The sequence below is a fragment of the Canis lupus genome, chromosome 6 (assembly GCF_003254725.2).
Source record: "Canis lupus dingo isolate Sandy chromosome 6, ASM325472v2, whole genome shotgun sequence".
Taxonomy (NCBI): domain Eukaryota; kingdom Metazoa; phylum Chordata; class Mammalia; order Carnivora; family Canidae; genus Canis; species Canis lupus.
Window position 1 is genome coordinate 20,541,173 of NC_064248.1, and position 16,688 is coordinate 20,557,860.

Genomic DNA, 16,688 nt, shown 5'->3' on the forward strand with positions numbered 1-16,688 from the left:
AGGAGGGCGGGGGGTGGGAGTGAATGGGTGACGGGCACTGGGTGTTATTCTGTATGTTAGTAAATTGAACACCAATAAAAAATAAATTAAAAAAAAAAAAAGAAATTCTCTTTCCCTTGCAACCTGTTATCATCTGTCCCCTCTCCTTACTCAAATCTCTGCCAAATATCACCTCCTCTGAGAAGACTTCCCTTGTTGTCCTTCTCATATCAGCCTGTTTTATCTACTTCATAGCTCTTACTGCTGTTTGAGATGAGTTGGGAGTGTGTAAGTGATTATTTGTTCTACTGTTTTCCTCCACCCTGGTGAAATGTGAACTCCAAGAAGGCAGGGCCATTGGTACCTAGAACAAGTGGCAATATGGTAGCTGTTCAGTAACTGTTTGAAGGGATAAATAAAGACTTAGATGTATGGAAGTGGTCAGAAAACAAAAACCAGGTCTAAAGGAAACAGTTGTCACTGAAAATTAATAAGGAAGAGGAAGGAGAGAACAGAACAAAGCAAAAGTATCAAGCATCTTCTGGAAAACAGAGCCTGGAACACTTTCCAAAGGTATCAGGACCAGCAAAGGAAGTCCCGAGGGTGTCAAACTGGCTCGAACCTGACCTCATCTGCTATAAATGGAATAAAAGAACCTACCTTGCAGGGTACTTGAAGGGATTAAATGAGTTAATATGCATCATTTGCTTAGAACAGTCTTGGCACAGAATCAGAGTACTACACAAATATTTATTGGACAAAAACAAAACATTTTTATGTTTTCCTTTTCTTTGCATGAAACATGCTGTCCTCTGTAGACTAGATCCTTGTTTGCCCTACAAACCTCTTCTCTCTCAACATCATGGGTGCCATGGGAGTCCGCTGGCCCAGAAAGGTGGCATCGGCCATTGTGCTGAATCAACAGAGCAGACAGGCTTAATGAAGGCAGGAGAGGTGACCTCCAGCTGTGGAGAACGGGGTAGGGCCAGCCTCACCTGACCACCAGGAATAGTGACTTGGAAGTTGTGGCTTGTCCAGGCTGTGTGTATCATCTTCAGAGAGGGAGGCTGTATAAGGTTGGTGAGCCCCAAACTCACACACTCTCCGCATTTGGCTCCTAGTTCACCCAATGCTGCTGATTCCAATGCACATTTCCCACTGGACTGAAGTCTCGTCCCAGAGCCCTTAGAAGCTGGACCTAACTCTTCAGTACTTGACTTTAACCTCTGTTCCCAGGTGTAGGAAAAGGCTACCTGCCTTGTCCTGGACACGTAATCCAGCTTTGCAGTCTTGCAACCTACTTGAATCTTGTCTTACTTTCCAGCTCAGCAATCTAGACAAGTGGGAAGAAGCTGAGGATTTACAGACTGAAATTGAAAACAAAGAGTATTGTTACCATATCTATCCCAGGCTCTCATGGACTCTGGAACCAGCCTTGGTTTAAATTCTAGCTCTACCACATTCTAGCTAAGAGAATGTGGACACCTCCCTATATCTCGGTTTTCCTACCTGGGTAAGCTGGGGATAGTAATAGTTCCTAACCCAGAGGGTTGTTGTTAAGTCAGTACACATAAAGTCCTTAAAATATAACCTGGCATGTAGTAAGTTATATAAGTATTGACAGTTGCTTAATGTACATTATCTCATTTAATCATCATGAATCAAAGGTGGTAAATATTACCCCCGTTTTACAAAGGAAGATACCCAGGCTCAGAAAGATTAAATAACATTCCCAAGGGCCACGTCATCAAGCTGCTCCAACCCACACCACTGCTGTGCCTCCCTTCCCTGCTCCTGGAGATTGGACCCTTGAATCCCAAGGCCATTCTACACAAAAATCTAGTTCACTGTAGGCACTGAACTTGCTGAATTGAATTTTAGACTCCTTCCCATGTTGCCTCCTGCACCCTCTTTCCATCTACCTGGCATTCCCAATAGATCCTTGTAATACCAGGTCACAGCAGCATTAAACCCAACAGGAAGCCAAGCAGAACTGTTTTGGTGCCCATATCAAGGTAGGTCATCTATTCCAGGCCTTGGCATCAGCAGGAAGCATAGAGGACAAAATCCAAAGTCCCTGTTTTCTTGGTGCTTAGCCTCTATGGAGAGATACAGATAAACAAGTGAATATGTAATTTAGCAGATACTAGTAAGTATTATAGAGAAAGATAAAGCCATGTAAAAGAGAGAGAGCAGCATAAAACTCTTCAATTTCCCTTAAGTCCTTGCTCGCTGTCTTAAAGCAACCATCTTTTGTGACCTGCCACCTGACATGCATGGTCTTTCCAAGTGACCAAGAATTTCAGAGCAGACAAGAGAGTAACACTTAAAAGATCAACTCCATGGAACAGATGGCTTAGTTATTTCATGCCAATTAAATCAACCATTCAGCTGTCTGATCCATTGCTCACTGATCAAGCTGCAAAGAGCCTCTTGCACTGGTGCAGTTATCTGATTTAATGTAAAAGACGCTAATGAGGACAGACACAAGGGTCATGCAGACAATTGAGCAAATATTGAGATAAAGAAATTACACAGTGGCATCGTAGGGAAGGCAAAGGAATAAATGGAAATTGTGGGATGCGTGATAGAGCTCGAAAAGCCTTATGTAATTAGGATGACGTTGGGGGGAATGCGTGACAATGCTAATTATCCAATCCACTGGGACAAATGTTATTGTAATATTGTACTCACTTTGTGCCAGACCCTATGCTAAACACTGGAAAATAAACCAAGGAAATTCAAAGGTTCACAAAATGCTATCCCTGCCTCACAGGAACTCATAGTAGAGCTAGAGGCAGACTCAGAAACAAAAAGCTGAAATATAAAGTTTAGTGATAAATGGATAGCAGTGTGGTCCTGGGTGAGTTGAGATCCATGTTTATTTTCTTCAAGTCTTGAAGAAAAGGTAAGAAATTGAATGGTAATGAGCTAGCTGGATGTGGCACTTCCTAAAACCACTTGGGCAGTGACATCACATGTGATATAATTTAATACCAGACATGCAGACACGCTAGCGTAACAGATGCTGGACCATTGTGTGATTGTACACTGGGGGCCATCCAGAAGGCCACATACTTACACACATAAGACAGAGTCGGCTCAGAAATGGACGGTAGTCCTGGGAAGGGCTAAACCCTAGGTTAGACATGAGGATTTGAGACAGAGAGGAGAGGTGAAATTTTCTCTCTTCTTTCTGAGATTATTAACAAATTTAGGCCAATCATTGAGCTATGGAAAAGCCAGAAGCTCTTCTAATGGTGAGCACAAGCTTCTTTCTCCTCAGGAAGGAGGAAAGGGGTGAGTCAGAGTTCCTGAGGAGAAATCTAGCGCGTGTGAGAGAGGCCAGTCATTCACTGGGTTACATGTATGACAATCCCTTCCTATACCTCAAAGCTCCAGGAAAGCCTCCTTAAAAGCAACAACCTATCACAATGTGTCCTGGTATGAAGATAGGCAAACAGATTGGTGGAGTAGAATAGAGAGCCCAGAAAAGGCTCACGTGTGTGTGCAGGGTTCAGTATATTATAAAAGCAGCATCTTCAAATGGTAAAGAAGAATGAGTTATTCGACAAATAGTATTTAGCCCTTTGGAAAGAAAAAATTAGATACCTACTTTTTCCCAAACCCAAAAGGTATATTCTAGATGAATTGATAAACTAAATACCCTGGGCAAAGCTATTCTTTCTAAATGGACAGGGGAAAGACTTTCCCAGACAAACAAAAGCTGAGGGAGTTCGTTACCACTAGACCTGCCTTACAAATAAAATGCTAGAAAGAGAGAGAGCTCTTTAAGCTGAAATGAAAGGACCACTAATTAATTACATTAAAATATATGGGGGATCCCTGGGTGGCTCAGCGGTTTAGCGCCTGCCTTTGGCCCAGGGCGCGACCTGGAATCCCGGGATCGAGTCCTGCGTCGGGCTCCCAGCATGGAGCCTGCTTCTCCCTCCACCTGTGTCTCTGCCTCTCTCTCTCTCTCTCTCTCTGTGTCTATCATAAATAAACAAATAAATAAATCTTTAAAAATAAAAATAAAAAAATAAAACATATGAAAACACGTGCCAGAGGTGTTAGCTCATGCCACGGTGGTAACCATCTTGTGATATCCAAGTGCATGAAATCAACATGATGCACACCTGCCCTAGCTATGTCAATCATATCTCAATAAAGCTGGGAAAAAATAACAAAGGATTGATACTCAAATGGATCAAGATTTTTCAAAAATCAGTAAGACACAAACGCTAACACTTCATAGAAAATTGGGCAGACGACATAGACAATGTACAAAAAGAATCCCAAGTGGAAAGACATTTAATCTTACTGGTAATCAAGAAAATGGAAAATAAAACAACAATGATGTTTCATGGTTTTTTCCCCCCTCCAGTGGAAGAGTAAAGGTGAGGCAATCGTAAGTGCATGCTGAAGAGCCTTTCCACACACTGCTGGTAGAAGATCGATTTGGCAAAACTTTTTTTTTTTTTTTTTTTAATTTACGATAGTCACAGAGAGAGAGAGAGAGAGAGAGGCAGAGACACAGGCAGAGGGAGAAGCAGGCTCCATGCACCAGGGAGCCCGACTTGGGATTCGATCCCGGGTCTCCAGGATCGCACCCTGGGCCAAAGGCAGGCGCCAAACCGCTGTGCCACCCAGGGATCCCTGGCAAAACTTTTCTAGAAAGAATTTCAAGAGTGTATTTTTTCCCTTAAGAAATGCATCTGACCCTCTATCCATAAACCTGGATAGATATCTAGAGAAATACATGAACATGAAGTGTCACGTATCAGTAGAGTTGAATGAGACCCACACCAGTGCGGAACCATTAAATACACCATGGAACATCAATGCAGTAGAATGCCATCCAGCTATTAAGCAAACCAAGTAGATTTAGATGTGTCTATCTGGGAGTATCTTCCACACATATTGTTAACAGAAAAAGTAAGTCACAGTAATGTCCTGTGTACGGTAAGATGCTATTTTTTTTTTTTTTTTTGCTATTTTTGTTAAAAGAAAAAAATGTCACACAAATCCAAAGGTCAACTATAGGTTTGAAAGAATACACAAACACTCATGTATAGATACATAGCTACAGATTTAGAGGTAGACTGTGTAGACACAGATACGGGCATAGCTGGAGCTATGGATACAGATACAGATATACAGATACACGTAATATATGGTTAATTTTGTGTGTCAACTTGACTGGGCTAAGGGATGCTTGCCGAGCTGGTCAAACATGTGTGGGTGTGTCTATGAGGGTGTTTCTGGAAGACATTACACTTGAATCAGTAGATTGAGTAAGACAGATCTCTCCTCACCAGAGTGGGTGGGTTTCACCCCATCCATTGAGCCTCTGAGTAGAACAAACAGGCAGACAAAGGATGAGTTTGCTCTGTGCTGGAGCTGGGACATGCACATTCTCCTGCCCTCAGACTTCGGCTCCCCTGGTTCTCGGGCTGTGTGCAGAAATTACACCCCCGCACACACTGGTTTCCCTGAGTCCCCCGCTTGCAGGTAACAGCCCATGTTACTTCTCAGCCTTTTTAATTGTGCAAACCACTCCGTTGTAATAAATCTGTCTCTGTGTGTCTTTAGACATCCTATTTCTGTTTCTCTGGAGGACCCTCACTGATACAGGCTCAGTGGCATGAATAGGCAGGTGGGATCGGGGATAGTCTCACTCTGAACGTGAAAGCAAAGTCGCAAAGGGCCCCAGAATCCAAAGGCCCCCGCGGGGCCACACACTGTGATGACCAGAAACTGAGAGCCTAAAATCCATCCCATAGATGCCTTTCACACAGCATGACATCAAAACCCCACCCTCCCAGGGGGCACTCTGCAGGAGGAATTGGAATGAGTTAGGTTGTCCGATGCCATGGGTGGTGGACCAGAGACTTGGGGAGAGAGATTGATTTTGAACACACACAAAAAAGATATTTCTTGCATCCTCAAGTTTTTAGGCTGAGATCTTTACCCACTGGCCTCAAAATAATTTTCCCCTTACTTATCCTTGACCAACGTAGCTCACATGGGAAGTAAATTGGCCATAATCCCACACATCCCCATTGTTGTTCTTTTCTCGTCTCTCTGGCTGGCTCGTGTGGTGCCTATGGCAGAGTTCTAAAAATGTGTTTTCCTTTCCAGTGCAGGCTAGTTCACTTCAGTGTGTTTTGTGTCACCGAAAACCAAGGCTGACCCTGATCGATTTTCTCCCAAAGACATGTCCTGAATGTTATGCAAGCTGTAGCTGATGTCCCTAGAGTGCCAGCCTTTGCCCCAGTTATTCTCAGGGTTGCCCCCTGTCTGTTCAAGGCCATACCTGAGTTCCAGGTGAGTAGTGGGAGCAGCACTCTGACTTAGCCTGCCCATCAGGTGCAATGGGCTCTAACTTCTCAGGTTACAGGTTGCAAATGAAATCAATTTGTGTGACCACAACTTATTCACCCAGTTGACTTTATGCTCTACTTTGTCCCCGTACTTTTTTTAAAAAAACATTTTATTTATTTATTCATGAGAGACACACACAGAGAGGCAGAGACACAGGCAGAGGGAGAAGCAGGCTCCCTGCAGGAGCCTGATGTGGGACTCGATCTCAGGACCCCAGGATCACGACCTGAGCCAAAGGCAGAAACTCAACCACTGAGCCACCCAGGTGCCCCAGTCCCTGTACTTTCATCGTAGGGCTCTCTCCTCCTTGCCCCTGGTGCCAACACTTTCCCAGATAGCATCCTCAGACCTTTTACATAGTTACAACATTGGATTACACTGCTGCCCACAAGAGAATCAGCCACGTAGCCCAGTATACTCCTGTGCCCCAATATCTAAGGTCCCAGTAGGCCTTGCCCTGAAGCCTGTCCCATCTTAAATATTCACCTGCTTCGAAAGCAGTTTTAAGCACAAGTCTAGTGAGCAGTCCTATGGTTTGAGGTCTTCTTCCTTTAACTCTTTTTTGACTGGTCTTTGTTTTAATATGAATTTGGGAGGAAAAATGCATGGCCTGCATTAGAAATGACAAATACCCACCATTTGCTTCAACATGGGTGGAACTGGAGAGTATTGTGCTGAGTGAAATAAGTCAATCGGAGAAGGACAAACATTATATGGTCTCATCCATTTGGGGAATATAAATAATAGTGAAAGGGAATAGAAGGGAAAGGAGAAGAAATGTGTGGGAAATATCAGAAAGGGAGACAGAACATGAAGACTCCTAACTCTGGGAAACGAACTAGGGGTGGTGGAAGGGGAGGAGGGCGGGGCGTGGGGGTGACTGGGTGACGGGCACTGAGTGGGGACTTGACGGGATGAGCACTGGGTGTTATTCTGTATGTTGGCAAATTGAACACCAATAAAAAATAAATTTATTATTAAAAAAATAAATAAATAAAAATGCATGGCCTGGATTGAAAAAGAAAAACAAATCTCTTCATTCTGTGTTCAAAATTTAATTTCTCCCAAGCCATGGTAATGGTGGCAGTCAAGGGAAGGGGTTCCTGTGGAGTTACTTCCTGAAATTCCTCCTGAAGTTGAGGTTTCTCTGGACCCAAAGGGAAGGCTCAGAGCACTAGCTCTGTGAGGTCTTTTAGACTAACAGGACAGGAACTCTTGGGATTTTATTTGCACATCAGCCTCAGAGGGCCCCTCCAAGCTCCATTCTCCCCCAAGGAAGTAAACCCAATGTATTCAGCAGCAGACTTGACAGGATATACTGGCCTGAATTACTGTGAACAAATTAGCCAGGGCTGTTGTACACTCCATCATCTATCCACGCCATCCTCGGGAACTCGGTTTTGTGTTTGGGAGATAGTGAGGGCATGACTTTGCATAACAAAGGCAGAGCAGGGTGCAGCATGCTGTTCTTAGCCACTAACTTCAGTGAATCATTCATTAGCAGGGTTGGTGCATAGGAGAGTGAGAAACACGGAACCTGATTAGAAGGAGAATTTATCACCCTGCCTAGAAGAGTAAACAAAACAGAGGAGCTGTCCATCACAGCGGGGCCTGGCACCACCTTGGCAGCCAACATCTGCTCCACCGGCTGAGTGTTCACCTCGGAAAGGGAAGAACAAGCTGATGGCTTCTGGAAAAACCTTGGGTCTTGCTGGGTCTGGGGCCAGAGGGCGATTTCTCAAACGGAGTGGGAGTGTCTAGTACCCCATAGGTTCCAGGGCAACAAGGTTGTCTTTGAGACAATGGGTGTGTTGGGTTGAATTCATGACCTACCAAATGTTCCTCTGCCATCCCAGTGATGTCCTGCCTCATGGGAGGGTTATATCTCCTCTTCCCGTTGACATCAGGCTTTGTCACATGACTCACTTAGGCCAGTGAAATGTAAGCTCTGAAAGACTGTGGTTTACCATGTTTCTTTTCCCTGTGCCATGAGAGCTGGAGTGACCCCCACCAGAGGCTGCTCTATTAATCTGACTCCTAAATAAAGACATAGTATTGCAGAAGTGCAGCTGAGCAATGATGGACATATCACGAGAGTAGGAAATAAACATTTGTTGTTATAAGTCACTGAGATTTGGTATCATTTATTATTGTAGTTTCCTCCAGCCCAGCCTGACTGAAAACATATCTATCAATTCCCCTCCCACACACACACACATCCATTTTGTGTTTCATTCTGTTATAAATGGTACCAAAGTGGGACTGCTGGTGGCACAGTGTTTTGTAAGTTTTGGTGAAACAGATTCTTCCAGTTTTTTATACCTAGACCCTAGTAATTAGTCCACATGGCTAGATAGGGACAAAACCTGGCGATCACCATCATGCTGGATCCCAAGCAATCCTTAATGCTCATCACTATGCCTAGGTACTGGATCACGTCGATCATAGTTGGCATTTTCCCAGTGATTGAACCACTTTCTGGGGAACTTCTCAGTCTCTCGTAAATAATTTTCTGAAACCTAGCTTAACTGGGTCACTGACCACTACAGCTACATGTGAATCTTCAATAGAAGTGATATACCCAAGGTCTAACAGCTTGCATGGAGTTATTAGTAAACTGAAATAGTACTCCACTCAGGAAGACCATCCCTAACTAAATTTTATATCACATATTTATCAACACTTTGTTCCTGCAGCCGTATGTTTTAACTTTTTCCATTTAATGCCTTAATCTATCTGGGATTTATTTGGTGCACCAATATTCATTAGGAATTGAAGCTTTGTTTACAAATAGTTAACCATTTGCCTCCAAGTAATTTGTTGAATAATCTATCATCTTGTTACTCATTTAAAATGCTAACATCCTTTTGTGATAAATTCTAATTTGTACTTAAATCTATTTCTAAGCTTTCTGTTCTGTTAAAAAAGAATCTGTGGGTCTCTATACGCACAATGTTGTTTCAATAGCGTATGTCTCCATCATATATTTTAATACCTAAATTATATCACATTGCATTTCTTTTTCAAGATATTGTTGGCTATAGTCCTAAGTCTTCCTACAAATGAGCTTTTGAATTATTTTGTCAATCCCCCAGGCTCTAAAAACTATTTTGGTATTTGTATCGGGATAGCCTTAAACCTTAGATTAATTTCAGGAAATCAAGTAGAAATCTTTTTGAAATTCCATCTTTCTATCCAAGAATGTGGTATGTCTCTTCATTATTTGAGTCCATTTATTTTGGTCTTTCTTTATGTCCTCCAGTCAAGCTGATATTTTTCTTTATAAGATTTTTACTCATTTGTTAAATTTATTTCTAGACATTTTATTTTTAGGTCATCATAGGAATGGCACTGCTTAATTTTCTCATTATTTTTGGAGATATATAGGAAGGTTTTTTTTAAAAAATTATTTATTTATTAATTCATGAGAGATACACACAGAGAGAGAGAGAGAGAGAGAGAGAGAGAGGCAGAGACAAAGGCAGAGGGAGAAGCAGGCTCTTTGCAGGAGCCCGATGCCAGACCCGATCCTGGATCCCCAACCATGACCTGAACCAAAGGTAGCTGCCCAACCTTTGAGCCACCCAGGTGTCCCAGAAAGGTCTTTTTTTAAAAAAATATTTGTCTTGTGTTTGGCCACATTATTGAACTTTCATATTGATCCTAATATTTTTAAGTTGACTTTCATGGGGTTTTAAGGTAGACTTACTTCTTATTTAAAAATAACAACTTTGCCTCCACCTTTCCAAATGTATACTGATAATTTCCATTTTCTTGTTCTATTATGTTGGCAAGAAGTCTAGAACAATGCACATTTTGTTTTTCTGTGTCTGAAATCCTTTGTTTTAAACACATTGTAAAATTTTAAAAATACATTGTAAATATAAATTCCATTGGGGAAAAAAAGTGATCATGGAGCTAGAGAGTTTTAGATTTACAACATTTTTTTGGTCCTCCAGGGATGTAAAGAATAGTGCTTTGAGTGTATTTTTGTTATTATAAGCAAAAATGCCAAATCAAAAGTGACAAAACCAGACCTAAACACTTCCTTATATGTTCTTCATTCTACATACTCAGCTATTTCTTGGGATCCTCTATCATCCTTGACCTTGAGTTTGAAGTTTTGATTGATGTCCAACAACCAAGCATAAACAAAATAATGCCACTTATAAAGCACAGTCAACCTCTAAAGCAAAGCAAGTGTGTGTGTCTGGTCTATAGAATAGCTTTTATCCCTGTGAGTTTGTAGAAAATTGAGATTTTGTTATAACTCCAGTGGACCATGTGGTAAAAACTACATTCCCTAATTAATTAGTCATGTATGTCTAATTCCTATTTTGAAAACTCATTCTGTTGTGAAAATACCTGTAATAGTGATAATTGCTGCCATTCTTGTAGTCCCCTACTGCAGTGGGATACCCTCTACTATCTGACTCAGTACTATTAAGTACAGTCTCAGGAACATCTGTTTTAAAATGTGAATGACTAACAGCTTTAGGCACTGGCTCTCCTTTCTTCTCTCTAAAGAAGAACTAAAAACAAAAACAAAAACCCTGAAGGTGAATATTTACAAGAAAGAGAGAGACAACTCGAGCTAACAAAAAAATCTGTAATGCCCCAAATCTGGGGACAATTTAATGCAGGTATAGAGTCAATGGACCTGAATTAACAAAACATAAGACCTGCTTGAATTTCTGTTCCTGTTAATTTATGAAAGCAAGAACACCAAAAAAAGGTAAAGTGACTTTTTTTTCTATCATCCCAGCATCTCCTCTGGCTCAGAGACAGGTGGCTGTAATGATCAGACAACTGATCATCCACTCTTTAAGGACTACCCAACATATTTCTACATTTGAAAAGAGTGGGCAAATCTGAGAGGAGAATTGAAGTGGGTTGAATTTATGGAGGTGTTCCCTTCATAAGAAAAGCTCCAGGGTGAAGAAAGTAATAATCTAGTAACGCTTAATAGCAATCATTGCTTTTTGGATAAAATTTCAGTTCAGAGATGTATGGACCCTCGTAGAGGAGATAGTAGGAAGTGGTTCATGCGGAAGGAGCTGAACAGAAACTAAGGATTTGGCAGGAGCAGCTCTGTACTCTGACTTTAGGCGGGGCTTGGGAAGATCTCATAAGCTCCTATCCGCCATTATCTCCCTCCTGGACCTTTGCAATGGCTCCCTAATGGTCTCTTTGTTGCTGCCCTTGCCTGCCTCCCATATCTTTCACACAGCAGCCACTGAGATTCCTCTAAAAAGTTATCAGATTATGTCACTTCTCTGCTCAAAATTCTACAGTTGGCCCCCATCTTGCTTAGCTATAAAATTCAATCTCCTGGGGCATTTGAGTGGCTCAGTTGGTTAAGCATCCAACTCATGATTTTGGCTTAGGTCATAATCTCATGGGTCAAGATTGAGTCCTACATTGGCCTCTGCAATCAGTAGAGAGTCTGCTTGGGATTCTCTCCCTCTGCCCCTCCCCCTCTTTAAAATAAACCGATAAATCTTTAAAAATAAAATAAAATATGGCTACCTGGTTGGTGCAGTCAGTTGAGCATCTGACTCTTGGTTTTGGCTTGGGTCATGATCTGAGGGTCATGGGAACAAGCCCCAGGTCAGGCTATGTGCTCAGAAGAGTCTGCTTGAGTATATCTCTTCCTCTCCCTCCTGCCCTTTCCCTCTCTCTCAAATAAATAAATAAATCTTTTTAAAAAAGAAATAAATCCAATCTCCTTACATTGTTTCACAGCCCTCATGGTCTAACCTCTACCTAAGTGTGTGTCTGAGTTCCTATCCTAAGCCCTCGCCCCTCACTCACTGCTTCAGCCACACTGGTCTCTTGCTCTCCTACAAATGCTCCAACAAGCACATTTCTAGTTTAAGTCATTTGTACTTACAGTTCCTTCTTCCCCAAGATATCTGCTTGGATTGTTTCTTTCCTCAATTCATGTGGGTTCCTGTGCAAAGAAGAGCTCTTTGTTCCCTCCTCCACTCTCTGTTCTTTTAGTCCACTTTGTATTTCTTACGTAGCACTTATCACACATGATAAATCATATTTGTTATTGCCCTCGGTCTCTTTTGTTTGCAGATATATCTGCAGAGTCTAGAACATTATTTGGCATCGAGTAGGTACTCAATAAATATTTGTTGGATGGATGGATGGATGGGATTTAGATCCTATTTACAAGAGTAAATAGGGGGAAAAAGTTTCTATGTGTATTTTTAAAAATTAATTAATTAACTAATTAATTAATTTGAGAGAAAGAGAGCATGAGCAGGGGGGAGGGGCAGAAGGAGAAGGAGAAGCAGACTCCCTGCCGAGCAGAGAGCTCAATGTGGGGCTTAATCCCAGGACCCCAGAATCATGACCTGAGCTGAAGGTAGACACAGCTGACTGAGCGCCCCACACAACCCTATGTGGTATTTTTATGAACTTCTGAGCCTGGACAGATGTCTTCTTTTTTAAGAATGAGGAAAGGAAAGGGAACATGAGGGATGCATAAAAAAATACCCTCCAACCCAATTACCTGTCTTTGGAGGTAATCATTTTTATATAAACTTTACACTCCTAGAATTCTTTCTTTATCCTTAAGTGAAGTATGAAGATAGTTCATAGTTCATTTTGTTCTGTAAAATCTGCCCATAATTAGCTGAACCCTGTACACTGGTTGGTTTGGTTCTTCCTTCAGTTCAGGAGTGCTGCATTCAATTTTGTCTTATTATTATATTACATTTATTCCCTTCTTTATCTCCCAACAACTAATGCTTTATATCATGAATCTCTATTCTCTCTCTTCTAGACATAAGCTGTAAAATTCTCTCTGATTGTTTTCACTGCCTTTTCTTGGATTCTGCATTCTAGAGCTTCCCAAGTTTATGAGTCACATACCACTGATTTAGTTTTCTAATGCAATTTAAAATTCTGCATTATTGGTTTCCTTATAGCTTCCCTTTATCTCATGCTACAACTTTTCATCATAGACTCCTGTGATATCCTATTTTTCTATTTTGACTTCACAGAGAGTAGAAAATACATGCTATCTAAAACACACTTCTATTTTCTCCTAAAATACATTCTTTTGAATCTATATTCCCCTTCCCCCCTTTTAAAGAGAAAGGGAAAGGGGACATAGGGACAGAGGGAGAGGGAGAGAGAGAGAATCTTAAGTAGGCTCCATGCCCACCATGGAGCCCAATGCAGAGCTTGATCCCATGACCCTGAGATCATGCCTGAGCCAAAATTACATAACTGACTGAGCCACCCAGTACCCCTATATTTTCTTTCCTTTTTTATGTTGAAATATCTTTCCATGGGACTCAAGTTGTTTCTTTATATTATTTTTTAGCCTTGAATGAAGATATTTTTTGCCTAATATTTGTGAAAGATAGTGTGGGGGATCTCCATAAGTTCTTTACTGTCCATCTGGATGTTTGTAGAGCATAATTTTTTTTCATTATTGGTTATGGAGCTAAGGGATTCTATGAATTGGATTAGATCGGATAGGAATCCAGGTGCTATAGGAGCTCTCTGCCTTCTTTCTTCTTTGTATTTGGTATAGCTACTGAGCTAGGCACCAATTATCTTTATTTTATATTCTGTGAGACTCGACCTCTGCTTCAAGTAGATACTGTGGCTCTACTGACCTTCCCAGTGATACTGTCCACTCAATCAGGAGAAATCATACCATGTCATGGAGGAGGCTTGTTTTCCAGCTTCCTGTTGGATGTTACCACTTTTGACCGTGGAAGCAGCTGCTTCTCGACTGATGAATGAAATTCATGTGTAGTACTTCCCCTGCATATCATGACTTATCCTTCCCCCTCAACATCACCTCTCCACATTTCAAGAGCAGCATGGTGTTCTTTTAAATTTCCACATCTCTTGTGGCCTTCTCTGCCTTCCTATATTAGTCAGGTTCCCTAGAGAAACAGAACCAATAGGATAGAGAGAGAGATATAAGAGGAGATTTATTATGGGAATTGGCTCACACAATTATGAAGGCTGAGAAGCTCCAGGATACACCATCTGCAAGCTGGAGAACCGAGAAAGCTGGTAGTGTAATTCAGTCAGAGTCCTACAGCCTGAGAAGGGGGGTCAGCTGGTGTAAGTCCAAGGGTCTGAAAGCCTGAGAACCAAGAACTCAGGTGACCATGGGCAGGAGAAGACGGATGTCCCAGGTCAAGAAGAGAAAGAAAGAATTCACCCTTCCTCTGCTTTTTTGGCATATTTGGACCCTCAACAGATTGAATGATGCCCACCCACTTTGGTAAGGGCTGATCTTCTCTATTCAGTCTACTGATTCAAATGTTAATTTCCTCTAGAGACACCATCACAGACACACCCAGAAATAATGTTTTACCAGCATCTAGGCATCACTAAACTCAGTCAAGTTGACACATAAAATTAACCACCACACTTACTTTATTTTATTTTTTTTTCACCACACTTACTTTAATGTGATCCTATTTCTCTAACTCTAGGAGAAATACCCTAAAGTTTGTAGCATAGGCATGCCATCATCCCTACTTGCCCTTATAGAGATGTCTTTGTATACTTGTTGGGTCATTTTAGGCAAGATCTTGGAAATCCAGAGAAGAGAGGAGAAGAGTTAGACCACTCTGTTTGGATCTCCACAATCCCATGCCTGTGACTTAGCAGAAAATGAACAAATCTTTGTTGGATGCACAGATAGGTGGATATAGAAGATCCAAGACATTGGGTGATTTTCCTGAGTCCTCACAGATCCTATGGGATCTGTGATTCTGATCCCTTTCATAAGGTTCTTGTTCAGATTCTATTCATGCTTCAAAGCCTGGATTAAATACCTCTTTTTTCTGTAAAGCTTTTTCTGTTCCCTAAGTCTAAAGTAGTTTCTCCCACAGTGGGCTCCCAAAGTACTTTTCTCTGTCTCTCTCTCACAACTTTGATCTCTGTGTTATAGTTATTTATGGACCTGTCTTATTTTACCTATAACTTCAACAAGATAAAAAACTTTTTCGATGAAGTAGACATTAATGCCCTCTGGCATCTGTATAGGGTTTAAGATGAAAAAAGGAGAGGTAAGTTTCAATCAAGTCAGCTCATGGTAAAAGCAGGCAATTGGCCCTCAGGCCAGAGTTTGTCAACCCTTATCCTACATCCTGGACTTCTCCACTAGGAAAATGGAAAATAGGGAGGATTTTCAGCTCTGCTTTGGCAGACCAGCTGACCACTGTGAGAGGAGGAAAGGTCTGTCTCTTCTACAATCAACCAGTACTACATCTGTATTTCAGGAACAGCTTTCTTCAACCAATAGCAGAGACAAGTCTGTTGAAAGTCTAGGGGCAACATTGAGAAGAAAGTTTGCACACCCACTCTGATGTTATCAAATGTTGGAGGCGAAGTGACCTAATTTCTCAATAAGTCAGTATGGAAACATCTTGTAAAACAATCTTTAAAAATTTCAATAGCAAGCACCACTCTATGGAATATTTAAAGAGGTCCCATCTGTGATTTTTTCCCCTAGCAAACGTAGGTTCCAGCTCAGGCAGCTGTTTGCAGAGTCTTATGGCAGCTAACTCTGCAAACTGACCTACTTCTTCCAAAGTCAGCTTTGCAAATTGCGTGGTTCGAACAAGCCCTGTGTGTGACAGGTTTCTTTTTCAGATACCGCAACCTGGCTGCTCTTTCATTATTGCCAACTTTGAGATTCTCCTTGATAGTTTCCCAGGTTTTATAGAAGCTCTCAAGGAAAAAAGAGGCAATCAATAGAAAAATAGTCACATCCTGAAAACGAGTGAGGTTTTTCTGGGTTCCCATCATATCCTCCCAGGTTATGTCCTCTTTTAGGGCAAGATGCACATCTCAGTCATTCATCTCGGTGTCATCCACAGATCCTAGGATGATGTCATGCATAGAATAGCTGCCCAATAAATACCTAAATATTTGTGTGGTGAATACATATACATATAAGTGGGGGGTGAAAACGAATAAGGAGGAGGACAAACAAGGAATGCATGTGCTGGAGAGGATATTTTCCTTTGCTTGTTTCTCTGGTCGATCATTTCATTCACTCATTGATAAATATTTATTGATCACCTTCTCTGTTGTAGGTACTCCTATAGTTATGGGACATTCCCAACTGCCATCAGATGCAGATAGTCTGTTGGGTCCACACTGGCAATAATTTCATGAAAGCCTTATGTGGGACTTGATTATTAAGCTAGAGGTGAATATTTAAATTCTGAATATGATTCTTACTCATATCCCTGCCTTTATCACTAATAAAAATCACAGATGTTTTCATATCATTTTATTGTTGTTGCAGGTGTATAAACATATTATTT

At 41.4% G+C, this 16,688-nt stretch overlaps 1 long non-coding RNA gene across 1 annotated transcript in view; it reads right to left on the reverse strand.

Moving 5' to 3' along the window:
- Nucleotides 1–709: 709 nt before the first annotated feature.
- LOC112679194 (uncharacterized) overlaps nt 710–16,688 on the reverse strand; it is a 106,258-nt gene continuing 90,279 nt past the window's right edge. Inside the window, exons 6-7 of the long non-coding RNA XR_003148155.3 lie at nt 1,902–2,078; nt 710–1,312 (exon numbers count right to left, since the gene is read on the reverse strand). This is a non-coding gene — a long non-coding RNA (uncharacterized LOC112679194). The remainder of the gene's footprint in view (nt 1,313–1,901; nt 2,079–16,688) is intronic.